Raw genomic sequence first — 17359 nt, 5'->3', positions numbered from 1 at the left:
TAACCAACAATTTTGAATCATATAGAGTGGGTATTTTTAACGGGTAACGAAGTGCACAGGGATTAGCTAGTTATCTATATAAGTACACCTCCGTATTGGTATTTAATGAAAAAAGAACAGGGGACGCACACGTTTTTTAAGAATATTAGTATACGCTTTATGTTATTTAACAAGAAATAGGTAGCCTTGAAGAATAGTATTTTTTGAATTTAGCATTTTTATAACTAAAAATGTTTTAAATGGCTAATTTATGTTTTTGATGACATTTATAACTTATAAATTATAAGTAACCAATCTGCGGCTATTCGTTTTTGAATTGCAACAAAATAAAGAAATCGATGTTTTCAATTTTGGTTTCACGTAAATATCCTGTTAACCACAATATCAAAACCCATTTTTTTCCTCCAATAATTTTATACTTTTATAGTATCTTAAACATCATAATGTTATCAATTGATACAGACGTAACAGTCATAAATGTTTAATGGTTGCGTTTACGGTATTAAAAATGTCCAACACTTTTTATGTTCGTTAGTTGTTTTATAGACTTATATGACAAAAAAAAAAATTAAATAAAAATCCCAACCAGATCTATTTTATTTCAGATATAACCAGTAAATTGTACTTAAACACACCGTTAAAAACTTTTATATATTAAATGCAAGTACTTGACATCACAGGAGTTCAAAGGAAGACTTTTGGTACCTACCAACATTTATTTGCAAGAAACTCTGTCACAAACTGTTAACTCTGAATGTTAAACTATTTAGGTACCTAAATTTAATACTAACAAATGGTACTCCTGACCAAATGAGGTTCGTACTATATCAAACAATATTATTCAAAGATATCATCTTAAAAATGTAATTGAATATTAGAAACTTTTGAATGCATTTGATTAATTTCTTAATCCATCATATTAAGAAATGCCAAAATGCAACAAATGTGGTATTATTAAGTTTTTGCTGAGAACTTTACATATTGTTTATAATCTTAAAACTAGTCGAATTAAACGTTACGTGAAAGGGCACTTGTTTGACTTATGATATATAATCAGTTAAAAATTTAATTTATTTTCGAAACAAATGTCAGTCTTAAAGTAAAATATTCTTTTCAATTAATTATGTTCCTATCGAAGAAAGAATATTAATAATTAAGAAAAAATTAACATAAGTGTGTCCTTAATGTCGGGTTTAATAAGTTAGTGTACTCTTTTAGTAACTAGAAATATTGAGCGAAAATCTAATTTATATTTACTTAATAAAGATTATATTATTATAGTTTTATGATTTTAGGTAGGTTGTACCTTGTTATAGATTTATAATTATAATAATAAGAGTAGGTACACATAATATGTTGAACTAAATTATAGGTGTAAAACAATAAATTACAGGAATTATAAATTATAGATACACATTTTTATACCTAACTTAAAAATAAGAAGATAAAATTAAAAACACACAATAATAAATATTAAGGTCAAATAATATTCTACGATATCGTATTAAAATGTTACGGGATATTTCCAAAAAAGTCCATAAGTCCAGACAGTTTTAATTTGTAAATAAAATGTTAATTATTGATGAGTATGCAGTCATTATTATTGCAAAATGTTTTTGATAAGCGTTGGCAAGAATTTAAATTAAGTATTTTTCGTTTTAAATGAGGGGTCCACGTAAGTCTACGATCTAATGCGTGTCTTAAGTATTTAAGCGTATAACGTTGGATGAAAAAGGTTATTTTACCATAATAGATAGGTAAATATTTAGAGAAAGTCTTAGAGCAAATATAGTTTAGTCAGATTTAGATTAGTTTATTTTTTACCGCCGTTCAATGTACCGATATTTTATGAACTAAAATATTCAGTGAAGCTATAACTGAAACAAAATTTATGGATATTGTAGCCTTGTCACATGTGTAGCCAGGAATCAGGTTGTTTATAGAGATAGATCATTGATAGCCGATAAGTTATATCCTATTGAATGTTTCTATACTTAAGACTAATATTTGAATTTTTATCCTAATCATAGATATTTGAAATGACATTATTGACAAATAAATAAAATTAAATAGGTACCTATAAATTTTGGTGATAAATCATCTATTAAAACCTTGTTTTTGATAAAATTTTTATGAACCAGAAAATAAATTTGAATTGTTTTGTAGGTAGTTGAAATGTATTGATTTTTTCCTTTCAATACAATGTTTTTAAAGGTTGATTTTTTAGTATTTTAAAAACATTGAAAATACATCATATAAATATAATTGTTTTTATACAGACACTTAAAATTGTAATAATGTCGAAATTCGATAATCATATGAAAAATAACAATTTTAGTTGGTATGATGTTTTAAACTCAACAATTTAATATTTAATTTGATGAGGTGAATACTGTCAATAAATTTTACAAAATTAACTTTTGATTACACGGGGAAAATTATTATTGGAATAAGAAATCGGATTATTATCTATTGCAAACTAAGTGGTTGTTAAAGGAAGTGAAATCAGTGAAGGTTGCAAGGTTTGGACTTCATTATACTAGATTTTATAGTGTTAATTTCTCGATATTGAATAATAAATTAAATTTAGTAAGCTAAATTATTTCGAAGGAAGTATTTTTTTTTATTTTCTGTAATTCAGGTAATCCAATGACTTAATTTGATTTGACCATGATTTATGCGATTTGCTCCGACCATGATTTATGCAATTCGCTCCGTAGTTAATTTGATTCTACGTTTAAATTGCTTAAATAGAATGATGGGTGAGAGATGGCATTAACAAAAAAATACAAATCTGTTTTATACAATGCGTAGTGACAACTAATTGATTACGTTTTCAATTGCGTGTTGCTTTCTGTTGGCCTAGGTGGCAGTTTTTGCGTGTGTTTTATTGTATTAATTTGGCTTCCTTTCTTTTATCCTTATTTTAATCCTATTCAAATCCAGCAACTATTGAATTATCGCAGTATATTAAATATATATATATAATATATATACAGTATAGCTACATAATATTGATGTACACATTTTACATACTCATGTATCTTTGAAGTTTGCATTGTAACAACAGCGATCTTTGAGTGACAGCGATAAACAAGCATTTGTTTATTTAATTTATTAAATCTATTTTATCGATTTTCTCGTTATTATTATTTTATGAAACAATTTTTTTTTTGTTTATTGGAAACTCAACTACCAAGGTTATTGGCTTATAATATTTACAACAGTTACCCATGTATATAATATATATATATACATATACATATATTTATTTAAGATTATGTTCAATATTGTTCTGGCATATATGCATAGTTGCAATGTTAAGGTAGATTTGGTATTAATTCAGTATAATTGAATATTGATTTTCCATAACAACTACAATTTTCAAATTGAAAACGGAGTAAGCTTCTTCAATGTGAATTAATAAAACGTATCAAAGAATAAAGATCAAATGGTTTTTTATCAAAACGTAAATTAAATGCCAGAAATTGAAAATTCGGCTCAGATATTTCACTTTGACAATTTCTGTCATTGTAATACTGTACTTAATTTATGTCGAACTATTTTAAAACAATGCGTTTTAAGAAACGATTTTGGAAATCAATGAACCATATAGTTGAGCGTTTACAATAGGTAAGTTTAGGGATATAAAAGTCTGCTGTTGAGAATTCTGTACATCTTTATTCACTGCACAACTAACTCGTTTAAATAAAATTAATAGTAAATTATAATATGATGAGCAGTCTCCCGTCTGGTACTCAAAATCAATAGCGGATATTGTGGATGACTGCATTTATGTTTGTAAAACAATTACAAATACATTTTAAAATAATTGTAGTGTACAGTATTGAATGAAATATTATTCAAATAATTAAATTAAATATTATAAATTCCAATAATAATATCCTCCAATTATACAGTATATCCTAATTCCAACTTTACATGAAAACTATTTTGTGCAATAAATATAAAACTATTGTAACGACTATTGCGATAGTGCTATAACTTAGATAGGGAAAAACCAACTTAGAAAACTTCACAAGAGACTCTGATATGTATATGTGATATGTCCTATTGACGGGGACAAGTATAATCATTTAGCCGTTGGTAGTAAATTATAGTTATTCTTTGTTTTTTATTATAGTTTTATAACTAAGCTGTTACTATTAAATATCAAATGCGATATATATATTATAACGAATATAATAAATCCAATTGTAAACTTAATAGGTATTTCATACAAACCGTTTATTTAAACATTTATAATTAAAATCAATTGAAATCGAGGGGAGAAAATATTACTTATTAGTTTGTTTTACACAGTTTTGTCTTAATCTGACGTCCAGACTATTAGGTATATTACAAATAGGTAATGTATTTTCTAGACTCCTTAAATACAAATATTTAATATTGAATACAATGCGGGTATATAATATTATACTGATATATATAAGTTAAGAAAATGATTAGCCCAATGTATTTTAGATCAAGTATAAAATGTTGAATAAATAGAAACATGAATATTAATATATTTTTTAAAGTATATTTAAATCTGTATATCCGGAATCCTAACCTAACCTATTACTCATACATATTTTATTTCTGTTTTCGTTTTTATTAAGCAGACTTCAATTATTTAATGTATAACAATTTATTCAAACGGACTGAATCAGTAACATAACAGTATGTAAACAATGCTTTTATTTTTTTCATATTTTGTAATGAATTATAAATTTACATTCCGTCCATTATTATTTTAATAATTTGGCCATTTCAATTATTCAAAACCGTAGAGCATAAAATGCATAAAATTTAAATTTTTACTACTTTAGTTAGAACAACTTATTCACTTTTTGTTCCAAATTATATCATTGTAATATTAGATTAAACTTTACTTATTGAGCTACACATTTCACGTAAACATAAAACTTTAATGGAATGTCAATACATGGTATACAATATACAATATTACTGCGATGAATAGCTTCAAAAACTGTCATAAATGTTGGGTCACTTTACTTTCATAAATTTTTTTTTTATAGTATCAATTCAACAAAGAAAAAATGTAAATAAGCTCGATATGGTTTTTTATGAAAAAAAAAACATTATTTTAACTCTGACTATAATTTATAAACATAATATAATTTTGCTATCGTGTTATATTTTAAGTGTTTGAATTTATGTTTAATGGGAGAATAAAAGTTATAAGAATAATTATAGAATACCAGTTATAAAAATATCGAAAAACTATATTGTATTCAATTTTAATTTTGTCAATCAAAATCTGTATATTAATTAGTTAGAAATTTAGAATTACGTATTTTTACTGTGGTATTATTTTTACATCTCACCCGGTCATTCGTTTGTCGGATAAATATAAATATCTTGTAGTTGTATGCATAAATAAGTTAATAATTAAATAACGATGTGTTTTAACTATAACTGACTGTTTTTAGTTATCATTTATGTTTAATGATGAGATAATTTCATTATGATAAAATATTGTATATACATATTATTTATTGTAATTTCAGAAACAAAAACAATGTTGTATAATATGCATTAATAAATACCAATCTGGTAATTATTTTCAAAAATATTTATTATTATTATTATTATTATTATACAATATTGGGTTCTTGCACAAAGCGATACGAAATGTTATGTATAATAATTTGACTATTCTCTAAAATGTAGTTGTATTTTTGATTAAATATGTCTTAGTAAAATTATTGTTTTAAAAAATGATTAGATGATATTATGATAAAAAAATAATTTTAAAACTGACCTAAATAATATTTAGGTATAGTTTCATGATGGTTTGTTAACTGGAAACTGTACATACTTTCTGCAACCGACACGTACATATTATTATGAAACACATATTACGAATGGAGTGGACTCTAGGGAATAATATTATATACTTCTCGTTACGTAAACATGTGGATACTTTTATATGTTAGCAAGAGGATTACGACCCAAGTCAAATAATGAAATGACTAAAATACTCATATCTACCCATATCGTTGTGTATTTATAGAGGATGTTGGTGTGCTAGTATGTGAGATGGAGGGTATTACAGGTTTGAGGGTGCGTGTATGGTGATATCATATTGGTGTGAACGTTATGATGTATACCACACTAGAAAGTTATAATGTTAATTTTTAAATTGTCTATGTGTTTTTCATAAGCTATAGACGAATCGGTGTAGTGTAAATATAATGCAATTTTAAAGTTTGACCACCGTGATGTGGATCAACCGAATGAGCAAATACAATTATATGTGATCTAATAATTTATAAACAGTATTATTATAATTTCATTATACATATAAGGTCTTAAAAATGTATAAACTCATTAGAAGCCATTCATAATATTATAAAAACAAAATAGAATTGTACAATAGCATATAATCATTTAATGTAGAAATTAACACATGTAAGCGAATAACCTATGTAGTTGATGCTTAACCAATAAAAAAAAAAAAAAAAAAATATATTATAAAACTACATAAACACGAGTAAAACAAAAAATCATACTAAAAATATATTTATTTGTTATTATCAACAAGTGAATAATAAATAAGACAACAAATGTTGATGCTACAGAACCGTGTATACATAAAAATCATAGTATAATTATATAGGTCATATATAATAACGTTAACAAATTAAAATAAAAACCACATTAACCTAATTACGTTAATGGTCTGTGAAAATAAATTTATTTTAAACCACTCAACCAAAAACTTTACCTACTACTTCATGATATGGATTTTTGAGTTTCTGCAAACGCTTGACAATAGCTCACAATGCAAATTAGCGAAGAAAAAGAAAAAGTTTAACGCAATGCTGAAGTTAAAAAATGAATAAGTGTGAATAAAAAGAGAGGTTAGAAAATTACACTCTACGATTATTGTGGAATATTGTATCAAATTAAATTATTTTGATATTGTCTTACTTAAGAAAAAAATTATATTATATTATTTTGTGTGTTGCTGTTGCATTTTGTTTCATATTTTATGAAATTCACATTTTATGATATTACCTACAACAAATACACATAATTCACAAGAATATAATATTGTATTTTAACAAACTGGAAAACATGATTTTCGTAAAGCTGACATTTTTTTTTTTTATATATATATAAATTTAAATATGTCTCTGTACTCAGCTTGAATTATAATATTGATATATGATAATTTACTAAGACTATACCCAAAATAGTACAGGTATCCTTAGAAAAAAAAAAAAACTGAAAATATAGCTATGATTAAATAAAATAAATATATTAATCGCTAAAATGTCCTTGTTTAATATTTTTTCCAGGATCTTATACTTAATGTATACACATAATGCTATTTCAATCATTATTTAGGAATACAATTAGATGGTCTTGATTTAAAAAAAAAGGTGAACGAAGTATTATTATTTATTACACGAGATGAATTAATGTATAAATATAATGTGAAAATACAATTTCCTTGAATATGAAAATAACCATATATACCAAGAAATTTACATTTTAGAGGTTAATTGTCCAAAGTTGATGTCATATTGGATGTGTTACTTCCATAAACAATATATTGGACTGAATATGCATCATTTTATGTGTTTGTGACCAACACGATTACATCAATCATATTTTACTATTGAAACAAACTAAACATTATTTTATCTGAGTAAATGGCTTATTAATTTTTAATTGCGTAGTATTGCATACGAGTCATTTTTATTGTTTTTTAAATTAATAATATTGTAAGTTTTATTATTATTTTTTTTTTTAAACTTAAAAACCATAGTTAAATGCAGGTTTAAGGATTATTTGATTACAATATAGCATATTTTATTATATTTTAGATAACTAAAATATTCAACTAACATTTCAATTGTTTTTTAACAAACAGTTATGCTTTTAAGTAATTAAAAAGTATGAATAAATTGTGTAAGATACTATAATATTGTTGTATAATATAAGAATAATACGGCACCATGGATATGCAATTTAATAGCATGTGTGTGTAGAAATCGTTGTCACGAAATCATCCAAGAAATCCGTAGATAATATTATTAACACACCGCACTGACATGACATAAGATAGTAGTGCAATGTTATTACTCAAAGTACTCATCCACCACGAGTAATAATAGTATAAGAAATGAACAAGTGCGAATGTATTTAACTATCATATTATATTATTGTTATGTTATTGAATGATGTTTACTAAATTCAGTTTTTTTTTTTATTGAAATTCAAATCACGTCTTCTGACAAACAGAGAATAATTTATTGTATTGTATTTTATTTATTAATCATAATTATTGTATATCTACAAAAAATTTGCCTACTAAAAACATGTATTAGGAGTATTTTTAAATGCAAATGGTTTTAAATCACGAATTCTATGAAAAATAATGTGTTACATAATATCGATTATATAACGAAAATAATAAATGATTTTTCGCTGACTTGAGCGAAGCGTGACGAGTGTGCAACTAAACGTATGGTTTAAAATATTATCTGAATGCGGCATTATTTTCAAAATAATTTTACTTAAAATTCTAATTCCGATCAATTAAAACACAACAATACATAAAACATATTTAAACATTTTAAATACATTTTAATATTATAAATATTATTTATTTTACTATTACAAGCATAATACAGTAACACTATTTTGCTTTAGCTGCTTATTTATCTGACATATTTTCTTGATGATTCATGTGCTTGTCGATATACTAACATAATATAGAAGGAATATATCAGATAGATTCACAATATGAACTATTTAAACACTAATTGGTACGCAAAAATACAGTAAGTATAATCGCTATAATATCAGCTGTACCTATGAATAGACTTTACATAAAACGATTACAACGTATTATTCACTATCATTGTTCAAGATGATATTATGAACAACATTCATATTCGTCTTATTTTCAATTCATAAACTATTTTTTTTATATACAGGTTGATATTTTAAGGTCAGCCTAATTTTATGGTTCAATTATGCATATAATAATATTAAAAATTTTGAAATTTTGAAATACACTTTCAGAACATTTTTTGTACCACTTAGATGATCCTGCGACACTAAAAACTTCAGTTTTTCAAATAGGAATCTCCCTTTTATATTTTTTTTTGTGCATTTTTATGTATCTAGATGAAAATTCAAACTAGTAGTTTTTGAGTTATTTAACTTCTTAAGAATAATATATCTATGGTAATGGGTTAAGTAAATAGGGGGGCATAGACTTTAAAAAAAAAATACCAATTACTATTGTTTTATCAATATAAATAATTTGTAAACATGGTCTAAGTATAATAAATGCTACATCTAACATTACAAATAGGTTTTATTTTATAAAATCATTTTTAAGGATTATTATCCTCAGTATAAATATTTTGCTAACTCAGAAATTATCCATTAAAATTTTGAATTTAAAGCATTAAAATGATCCACTAAATAGTTTTCAATAAAAATGGAGGTATCTCATTTAAAAAATAGCTGGTATCGCCACAAGATACTTTTTAAGTAGTTCAAAAAATATCAGAAATTTGAAAATATGGCCTTAGAGTCAACTTAAAAATTCTAAAAATCTAGAATTTAAATAAATGTACTATTAAAGAGAATAATAAGAGTGAGCATGCCTAAAAAATCACCCTTTATTATTAAACTAATTCGACTTAATTAACTTTTTATTCAATGAATTGGATTTGTAAATTCTGAAGAACATCTTAAGTTAAAGCAAAATGTGAGAAATTCGTTTTATATTTAATTACGATATTTCAATTTTTAAAGTTTAATATACTTAGTAATTTTTTAAAGAACTCTGAGAGTGTTCTACAAACTTAAGTCGCTTTTTGGGAGATTGTGAACAAAAAGTCTTTATTCGATAAGAGAACGCAATATTAACGATATTTAAAAGGTTTATGTGCCAATTTATTTTTTGAAAAACGTAAAAAGAAATAATTTATAATATACTTTTAAAGAGATACAAAACATGTCTTGTCCTGACAATATTTGGCACTATTGATAATAATTTTTTGTTCAAAAAATAAATTTTTATCGAAATTAATTAAAAAAGAACTAAAAATGATCAACAATTGCATATGCCTATAAATAGTTCAACCTAAATTGAAATTTTTTGAAAATTTCATGGTGGGTAGAATATACTTATATAATTCGATGAAAATTTCATACATCTATGGTTATTTGTTTTAAAGTTACTATCCCGATTATTTAGAAAAATATTGAGAATTTTTTATTTTTGACCCCCCTAAGTCTAAAATACCACAAAAAAATATCTTTTGTCATTTTTCTTTTGAAGCAATATTACTGGTAAAAAACGTCATCCGTAATTATATAATATTAAAAAATCGTTAAATCGTACGTTTTTTCTCCTTTAACAGCTTTTATTTCGAGTACCGTTTGAAAATCAAAAAATAAAGTACCAGCTCAAGAACATTATCTTTCAAAAAATATGCTACATTTGATTCTTTTGAGCAAGTTTAGAGGGAGAAAAAGTGTTTACAGAATAAAAAGGGGAAAAACACACATCATGGTAAAATCAATACATTCCTCACTCCACTCAGAATCTAAAATGCTTTATCACTTTGTCAGCATATCATTACTACAAATATATAAGTATATAACCTAATTATGCCATATTTTATCATTTTTGCAGTAACTTATAAATGTAATAAAAAAATTACGTTTTAATACACACCTAAAAATCAAAAACAAATAATGTTTTTTATAATTTTAATAATAATAAAATCCAAACATTTAATGTATATAGACAAAATTTTTGAAATTAAATACAATAGATAAAATATTTAAGTACTAATATAAAAGGATTTTTCTATTTTTATGTTTTATTAAAAATCTATTAAAAATTTGGAAACAATTAAAAACCATTATAGAATAATGGGCCTCACTGAATACTTTGGGTAGGCTGACCTAAGGCTAGTTAGGTTAGATATAGGGTGGGCCAGGTACAGTCTGCTCCCCTTATCTCCGTGCCTGACTAACTATATATTATTTAACCTTGTAATAGTTTCGTTAGTATTATATTATAATATGCAATGAAATTCAATAAAAATGTATATTCTACCAATATTAACATAAAGAAAATGCACTACACCAGACGCTAAGTAATTACCATTTTTTTTTTTTCATGAACATATAGAAATATTAAATAATGTGGAAACTGTTTTTGAATACTTAAAATGTTTAAGATTATTATTATGTGTCTTATTTATTAAAATAATGTTATTTTTGTATGTGCAATGACGACAATTGTTTTAAACTAGAAAATAAGTTTCCTTAAACGTGCAATATTTATGTATATTACTTTTAGTTTTTTAACTTTGAAAAAAATCATTTTATTTTCCTTAAGAATTTCAATTAAAATGCTTATATCGTAATAAAATGTAATTTTCTTTGAGCGTGTGTACGTTAAAAATATACTAGAATAAAGAATATTTTAAATATTGTCAATGTAAAATATACAGTTACTATTAATTGACCTTCAAATTCTCATTTGTTTCTCTTATTTTAATGTTCGCATTTTATTTCATCGAATTATACTTAACAATATTAAAAATTACCAAAATAAAACCTATGACTACAACTAAACAGCATTGTACATAACATATTTATTTTGAAATATCACTGATTCTCAAAATATATTATAAACAAATACAAGTTACAATTGTATTATAGTATCTGTGTCATTATATGATCGTTTAAATATAATACAAGTTATACTTGTCATACTATTATTATAACATAATTCCTTAACAGGAACCCAAGAAAGCATCAAAATCCACTGATATCAAAAACTAAAAATAATAAAATATACGTAGATGTAAAAAGCCTATTCCAAAAATGTATTCAAATTAAATGGCAAGACCACTGGTTGAGACAACGACCAAACTCCGCGAAATCAATAATGATCAAAAATCATATGAATGACCAAATCTTAACGGAGGTTAAAACTTCATTGAAAGAGTTTGTCCGGTATTTACTATATTTCAATTCACTATGGTATTATTGTAGTACCAACCACAGTGTTATAATAACTCGAATTTTTTGATAACAATATTTTATTCAAACGCCAATTCGGAATGGACGATTTGTAAATAGCTTTACGCTCAATTTTAATAACAAAATTTACAAAATTGAATCATTTTGAAATCTGTATACACATCGTTTATTACTTTATTATGGTGTATACTCACTGAATTAATTACTCGTCACACAAGAATACTGTCTCGACCCATGCTGAATCAAAAACTTTAAATTACGTGTACGCGTTCCTCTAATACATATATTATCTCTGAAATTTATAAGACGTTTCATTACCCACGTCAAGCAGATGAGCGTTTGATATGCCCCACGGCCCACACATGTAATTTTTCCAAAATCGGAAGGAAGTGGTCCAAGAGCCTGTCAGACTAGACGATCGAACGATCGGTGGCGCCTTTGGATCCGGGTGGGCGTGTCTTGACATCCATTATCTCTCTCTCTCTCTCTCTCTCTCCTTCTCTTGTGCATCTTTTGATTGCCGTGACTGGTAGACGTATAGAAGTTCTTGATAATATTTCACAATATCATAATCACAATAATTTTGTAATTAAGTATTCGTCGAATTTTAAATCCTTATATAAGACAATTTTGTTATATAATATACACATGTGACCTGGTGTGGTGGTTGTATTCAGTCATGAAACTTTTTCAGAATGCAAGCATCGGTCGGCGTCACTAGTTACTAAACAGGTGACCACCCAGGTTTTTATTGACACATTTTCACCATACATACAGGTGTTCTAACCAACGTTACCCTCCCCCTCAATAATAAACTTAATAAACAAACAAACAGCTAATGGCCATAGTTTCCGGAATTAAGATCGATAAATACAAAATATACGTGTATATATATTATAATATTCATTAAAGATGATCCGTGTCCGAGGCTTGGTTTGTGATGGTATCGACCCTGACCCGGATGACTGGATATATGAAAAAGTTAATGAGTTTAAATACCTTGGCTTGTGTATAAATACAAAGAATGACTGGTCTCAAGAGATTGGATTAAGGATAATAAAAGCAGGAAAAGCGTACGTTGCTTTATCCAAATTTTTCAAATCTAAAATGTTGTCAAAGAAAACAAAAGTCAAACTCTAAGTGATGGTGTGAGCTATACTAACATATGGATGCGAAGCATGGATGGCTACAAGCGTAATAGAATGAAGGCTTACTATCTTCGAAAACAAGATATGGCGCATGATATGTGGACCCAAATTAGACGCGAACACTAGTATGTGGAGGAGAAAGTTCAACAAAGAACTAATTGAAGAAACAGAAACGACTCCAATTAAATATTACATAAGTGGCCAGAGAATCCAGTGGTTGGGGAACATTATGCGTGGAAGTGATGATAAGATAATCAAAACAGAAGGTACTGTCTTGGCAACCAACGGGTAAGAGACCACGAGGACGCCCGAGGAAAAGTTGCATGGATATGGTCGAGGAAGATCTAAAAAGGATAAGAGTAAACGATTGGAGAAATATAATCCATGATCGAGAGAAATGGCGTGAAGTTGTGATGGTGGCAAAATCTCTTGTAGAGTAGATAAAGCCAGAAGAAAAAGAAGATTATAGATGATAATATTATATTGCGAAATTTCCATGCAAATTAGTGGGCTTCATAGTAAAGTTACCTACTATACTACCGTTTTACTTAGAGTGTGTGTAAGAGAGATAGAGAAAAAGTCATAGTGCAGGATCTCCCAGTAACCATTTTATGAAACAATTATACCTACATTTATGTATATATTATAATATTCATTACAGATGATAATAATGCATTCCAAAATACAAGTATTAAGGCGGGTACAACCATGGGTTGGGTATAAATTATGTGTAAGCTCACTACCACTGCAGTATTCTTGAGTCATGTGGGCGTCCGGTACATTATACCGGATATAATACGATATCTTATAGATATTATATTACGTGATACACAGCGCTTTGATGTTTTCAGCAGTTCCGATAATATTAATAAATAATATAACAATGTATTTTTAGTAAACACACTTTTAAAATATTGTGAAATTATCGATTACACAGGATATAACGTTGTAAAAAAAAAAAAAACACCGAAGATACATAAAACGGCGCCAGTCTTGACGTTTTTGCCGAAAATACCCTTTTTCGGTCATAAACGAGCACAGTTTCCGCTGAATAAAAAAATATTTCACATTTATTATAATAATTATATCGACTTTCCTACAAATATTCACAAATTTGTTACAAATCTCGATTATACCTACATTTGAATATTATTTATATACTGAGGAAAACCCTAAGATAAAGTTTATGTAATCTGTCATCCGTTTCCATGGTGAATTATTATAATAGTAGAATATAATTGGTTTAATGATTTAATATGGTTAATGTGCAGAATGCGTTGTTTAGTAGAAAACAATATATTTTCGTTTGTTGATAACATTAATGACAATTATAATTATATATATAAACGCCAATTAATACCACTCATTGATATATCTCAAAAACTCTTTTTTAAACGCGTCATTATGGTGGATATTCAAACGGTTATATTATAGTGGTAACGATATAATCTACGAACGATGAACAGAAAATGTATATGTATTTCGCTTAAGAAAATATAAAAATGACTAGTATTGCACTGCATATTGTACTAGTACGAGATTGTACTGCACACTCAATATGTTGACGAGGGCACGCGTGAAGTCGCAATAATACGAGTACATATTCAATTTAAAATATTTGTGGTGATTAATGTTTTTTAAGGAATGTCACTACTGCACCACATTATATCCAGGGTATTTTATCATACAAATAAAAATTAATATTTCTTAAAACGTTGAAAAATATAATATAGAAAAAGAGCTTTTAAAATATTTGTTCGTCATAAAAAAGACAAAAAAAATAATTTAAAAAAATATTTTCTTCTACAATAATTATTATACCTAATAATTAATATCAAAAATAATATTATTGCTTTATTGTTATTGATATTTATTATAGTTCATCGATATTTTTTAATATTGACCAAAAACTAAGAAAAATCTTAAAAGAGAATAAGGTCAAACAAAATTTATTTTGAACTAATCGCCTGCCCCGTTAGCTATAGGATGTTGATTAGACAGTTTTTGATTTTGATTTATTAAATATAAGATTTTTTTTTAAACCATGTAAATTTTAATTTTTCGAAAACCATTTATATCGCAGTAAAAAAATAAAACTATACGAATTCTGTATTCATTTATATTTAATAGAAAAAATAATGATTAAATTTGTTGTTTTTTTTTTAATTAAATACTGGACAATTTAGTAATATTCATCTAAATCTATTTTAAAAACTAATACACACCTAACCTAAGTCTCACGACCCAGATGTCAGGCTTGATCATATTTTTATATCGTTTTGAGTGACATGTAAATTCTAGTGACCTTTATATAATATACGACTATGACATAATGTTATTGCGTCTCTGCACAAAAAAAAGTGTGTTACCATATAAACCGATTAAAATTAAACCGAATTATTTATTCGACAAGGCCATGAAACGGTTTCCAGATTAAGCTATTCAATTATTATTACAATTGTCGCATCTCAATACGGTTGTGTTAATTTACATAAAGGTACCTTTCTACTTGTAATTAAATTGGACTAACTACAGTGAAATGCAGAGATATGTTCAAAAATATGGAGGCAGAGATCAATATGGCGATATCATTTTATTCTTACCATCATTATTTAGTATGGAATATCGTCTGACGCCTGTTGTTGTTATTAATATTGTTGATTTAAGGTTAGGTATATTATTTTTAAACTAATTATTGTCAGTAACGAATATTTGAGAAGCAGAAATTAAATTTACTCTAATTAAATTATTTTAATGACATCATCATTATTTCTGTATATAATATCTACTTTTAAAATTTGAAAGATTTAATATATTATTTTTTGTCTTGTAGAATATATATATATATATTTTTTTTTACACAAATTAGTTAACTTAAGAAAATCTATTAAATTTATTATACATTGATATATTAATATATAAAATGCAGTATTGCATATTTTAATTGCTTTATTAATCATTTATATTACTTTATAATTAACGAAGTCTTATTTACTAAGCGTATTATTGTGAAATATATATATATATATATATATATATTTTATAAACACACAATCTAAGTATATATCATCGTAATATATAACATTTATACGTGTGTTACTTAAATTATTACTGTAAAATAAGTCTTAAAATATAATAGTCATTAAACATAGCAAAATAAAAATCGTAAAAATTGCGTAGTTACAAATATCAGTTAACGTGTATTACGTAAAAGAGTTGTATACATTTAAAAAGAAAAAATACTAAATCATATTTTTTTTATTGTTTATTTTTTATCACTTCTCGGATCGTATCATAGAGTTATTACTTTTACTTATTTATTACTCTATCCTCTATCTCTATGGATCGTATTGAATGCCTATAAAGTATAAATAGTATGTGTGTGATTTTCAGGGAATTATTGATCACTTTGTTTTAAATCCTTATTTTGTCAATCTTTGTATATATAACTGGCCAAATTTATTCATTTTTTCTCTAATTTTTGTAAAATTAGCGTAGTTTTGATGGAGCATAAAATACAGATAAAAAAATAATGTTTCAGTATTAATAAAGTTTTCAACGGCTTCTCAATGAATACAAGAATAAAATATAAATTATTATCAATAAAGCCATTGCATGACAACTATCTGAATGTGGCTAGGTATAAGAAAACTGTTCGATGAGAAATCATTAATTTACAAATCAAAAAGTTTAAACTCTAAACACTTATAAAAAATAATGGAACTTTTCGAAATTTTTTTTTCATAGGTAGAAAAACATACTATTTCATGAATTTAAAATAGTAAATGTTTACAAAGCTCTACAATTACTGTAGTCCAGTAATTTGAAGTAAAAAATTATCTTCTACATCTATGAATATAAAGTTCAGCTAGTCATATTGCATATTTTGTAGAATCAGTTTATAATAAAAATAATTATCCAAATTGAATACAAAAATTGTACTTAATTCGATCGATTTAGCTTCAGGGTACATCATCTGAATCAAGTGATAAATTCCTTAGAAATTCCTGTCCACTAATACACATGCCTTACCGTAACTCTGTAATTACTATGATACCAAAAGGTTCATTGGGTTTGGGATTTAAATTTTGCAACACAATGGTTACTATGTAAGTTCTAAATCATCTAAGTATCGTAGTTTCATAATTTTA

General features: G+C 25.9%; 1 protein-coding gene across 1 annotated transcript in view; it reads left to right on the top strand.

Moving 5' to 3' along the window:
- Positions 1-17359, top strand: part of LOC107174004 (serine/threonine-protein kinase 32A) — a 95166-nt gene that overhangs the window by 19217 nt on the left and 58590 nt on the right. The window lies entirely within an intron of this gene.

This window comes from Diuraphis noxia, unplaced genomic scaffold (genome assembly GCF_037042655.1).
Source record: "Diuraphis noxia isolate RWA-SAM2 unplaced genomic scaffold, SU_Dnox_SAM2 contig0003, whole genome shotgun sequence".
Taxonomy (NCBI): domain Eukaryota; kingdom Metazoa; phylum Arthropoda; class Insecta; order Hemiptera; family Aphididae; genus Diuraphis; species Diuraphis noxia.
This window is presented reverse-complemented; position numbering and strand designations above follow the sequence as displayed.